Genomic DNA, 3868 nt, shown 5'->3' with positions numbered 1-3868 from the left:
AGCCTTGCAATTTTTATATTTCGGTTGAAATGTCATGAAATTCAAATATCTTTTCTGTCTTAAAGTGTCCATTTCCAAATTTTACTAGATTTCCAACAATTTTATAAGAAACATTCATTTATCAGCAATCAAATAAAAATAATTCTTTCACATTATTGTGTGGCATTAAGTAACATTCTTACACATCTGCTGGAATGTTTTGAGATTTGAACAGCATCTGGAGAGTTAAAGCATTTTAATGAAAGGAAAATAGCTATCAAAGCTTGATTTAGATGTGTTTCATTAGAATTTTAAATGCATGCATGTTACAATACTGCTAATATTTGCACAGGAAAGGAACATTTTCTGTAATGAAACATTCAATAAGTAATATTTGTGGAACATTCAGACCAACTAAGCGTTTATATACACACTGTACACTTTATGTAAATAGGAATTCCCATGAGAGGCAGTTATGTAAATCTCATGAGTCCCATGTTCTTTAAAACACAGAAATTACAGAACATATTCAGTGAGGAGCAGCACTGTTCACTTCTTGTCTTTTGTTGCTGTAAATGAAATAAAATGGAGGCCTTAGTATTCATCATAGCTTTGCTGTTTGCGTTTAAATGTAAGGACGCAGCTGATTTCATTCCCTCTTTTCTCCTGTCTCACAACACTTGATTGAGTGGTGCTACAGCACTGGCTATAGATCTGTTGTAAAACTGTGTTTTTGTCCCCTTCTGCAGATGTTCATTGTGACATCACACTGACAGAGTCTGCTCCACAGATGAAGAAGCCTGGAGATTCCGTGAGGCTCTCCTGCAAAATTACTGGATTCTCACTCAGCAGCAACAGTGTGCACTGGGTTCGACAGGCTCCAAATAAAGGGCTGCAATGGGTTGGAGACTACATCGGTTCTTCTGACGATCGTTTCAATGTTACAGAAGATTCATCCAACAGCATTGCTTACTTAGACATCACCGATCTCCAGTCCTCAGACACAGCTGTGTATTACTGTGCCCGAGAGACACAGTGAAAGAGTTTAAGGCCCTGCTGTACAAAAACCCTCCACAGACGATTTAGCAGGCAGTGTGTGACTGGCTGTGCTGTGTGCCCTAAAGACATTATCTGTTATTGTTTTTCTCCTGGATTTCCACCATAAGGCTTCATCACACATTTTTAAACAAAGTTGAAATTAATTTAAGAAAATAAAAAATACATTTAATCCAACTTAATTATATGTGTTCAATTATTCCTCTATATTAAGCTCGCAGTGGATTCAAAGTGAACAATAGCTTGAGTAACAAGCGAAAGTTTGTAAAACACAAAAACTGCAGACTTCGGCATGATTACACAATGGGGATATAGACGCAGGAGCATGTTTTCTTTATAATATTTTATGGGATATATGATTTACAAAACAAGCTCCTGAATCAAAACCCTTGAACATAATGCATATACACTTCAACATTATGGCAATAAACAACACAAACTTTTAATTTGTCCTTTATTATTCTCATTATATAAATGGTAATAACATAATCATTCATTCCACTGAGATTTCTTAAACACATAATCATCCTAATTTGCATAAGCTGGGTTGAAATGTTGGTGCACAGACATGCATATTTAACTAGACAGGCAAGCACACCTTCAGCTAACCTAATCTTGTGACGCCCCAGAAGTAAGCCAGTACTGCACATGTTGAGTGCAAAACACTGGCGCTCCCATTGAAGTGAATGAGGAATGTCAGACTTTTGAAGGCAAAATAAAACTTTCCAGATGATATTTTGAAACTCCATTAATGATCATTACATTTCATATGTAAAGCAGATTTTTTTCAAAAAGCCAATATGTAATAAAACATTTTTCTGGATTTACCAACCATTGTTTTCAAACATAATGAAATGTATGATCACAAGAGTTTGACTGAAGAGATTACCTTTGGTTGTTAAATCACCTTAGTTTTCTACGTTGAATTAAATTCGGCAAGTGAATTGCCATTACTTCCTAGGCTTCACTGCTTGAACCCTCCTAGACTCCAACCCTCACCCGTTCCTATGTACACTCTATGCATGCAGGCTGGTGCCTATCCCAGCATGCAATGGGCAAGAGGCAGGAATACACCCAGGACAGGCTGCCAATCTATCGCAGGGCACACACACACACCATTCACTCACACACTCATACTTATGGGCAATTTAGAGTCTCCAATCGGCCTACCTGCATATCTTTGGACTGTGGGAGGAAACCGGAGTACCTGGAGGAAACCCACATGGACACAGGGAGAACATGCAAACTCCACACAGAAAGGCCTAAGCCGAGATTCGAACCCATAACCTCCTTGCTGTAAGGCGACGGTGCTACCCACTGCACCACCGTGCCACTCAGCACTGCTCATAATATGAAAATATTGGTTAAATAAGACTAGTGTTACAAATACAGGGTCCAGGGTTTAACAGTGGATATCAAGCTGCTTTCTGTAGTGTGGCCAGATGCTGTCTCTCTGGGACACTCTCATTAGGCCCGGTCCACACCTCTTACCTCACCTGTGCGTGACGGTCGCGGAACCCCTTGCTTTTCATTTCGACGCCCATGTTAGCAGGTTAGAGCAGCCACACGCGCGTCTGAGGCGCGGCTCGAGCCTCGCTGCTGCGACGCGTCATCTAGAGTTTCGGCGTGGAGCCTATTTTTCACGCGTGAGGCGCGCGGTTCTCAGCTAAAATAGAAAAAAGTGAAAGAGCTGTTGATAGTCATATTGATAGAATACCAGCAACATTACATAACTGACACCTTTCACTATAGTTTCAATGTCTAGGCTATATCTGAATATGTCACAGACATGAAATAATGTGAAGAGGGATTGCTGTATATTTTTTTATTTATTTATTTTTATTCTTCTTCCTATCATTTTTTTTATAATTGAGCACACGCTTCTCAACCGTTTCCTGTCTAAACTAAATATAAATTAAATTTATAATGAAATGAAATCAAACATTCTCTTATTGGTTGCCATTATCAAAGGCAAACTCAATGTAGAAAGACAGGGCTGGCCCCCCAGGAAACTCCCTGCATTCACTATGAATAATACTGCAACAAGCAGCCATGGAAGAGAGACACACGGCTGTAATGATGTATAATACTTATAACTGCTATATGATCTGCACCCCATCTACAGCTCTGACTGCTCTATCTAAACAGCGTGTGATCTGCCCACCCAGTGAGGAGGAGTTCATGCAAACTCTGAGGTGTTCCTTCTACATTTACCTCTCTGCACTGAGGGTGGAGGAACTGTTGTTGGAGACTGACTGAAGGGCTAGCATATCAACTGTAGAAGTCTTTCACCATGAGTATTATAACCAGCCTGATTCTGATTACAGTAATCTTTACCAGTAGGTTTAAATTTCTTATTCTTTTAGTTCTTACTTAAATGTTGATTTGTGAGGTTGTCAATAGTGAGTTCTAAGTCTTTCTTAATTTCACAGGTGTTAAAAGTCAGACACTGACTGAGTCTGAACCAGCAGTTAAAAAGCCTGGAGAATCCCACAAACTGACCTGTACAGCCTCTGGGTTCACATTCAGTGACTACTACATGGCCTGGATCAGACAGGCTCCTGGGAAAGGACTGGAGTGGGTGGCCAGCATCAATTATGGTGGTGGCAGCACATATTATGCCAACTCTGTTAAAGGAAGATTCACCATCTCCAGAGACAACAGCAAGAACCAGCTGTATTTACAGATGAACAGCCTGACAGCTGAAGACACCGCTGTGTATTACTGTGCCAGAGACCCACAGTAAGAGAGAGTGAGGCGAGAGCCGCACAAAAACCTCTTCCACTTTACCACACAGCGCTGCACCACAGAGCCCTGGGATGAACACCGTTGT

At 40.4% G+C, this 3868-nt stretch overlaps 1 long non-coding RNA gene across 1 annotated transcript; it reads left to right on the top strand.

The window, feature by feature from the left end:
• The first annotated feature begins 335 nt into the window (after nucleotides 1-335).
• LOC135248745 (uncharacterized) lies at nucleotides 336-1212 on the top strand. Its single transcript, XR_010328487.1, has 2 exons — nucleotides 336-610; nucleotides 729-1212. It is a non-coding gene; the product is annotated as an uncharacterized LOC135248745 (long non-coding RNA).
• Nucleotides 1213-3868: the final 2656 nt, after the last annotated feature.

Source organism: Anguilla rostrata, chromosome 2, assembly GCF_018555375.3.
Source record: "Anguilla rostrata isolate EN2019 chromosome 2, ASM1855537v3, whole genome shotgun sequence".
In the NCBI taxonomy this organism is placed as follows: Eukaryota; Metazoa; Chordata; class Actinopteri; order Anguilliformes; family Anguillidae; genus Anguilla; species Anguilla rostrata.
Note: the sequence above shows the minus strand (reverse complement) of the source record. Positions and strands in the feature narration are given on the sequence as shown.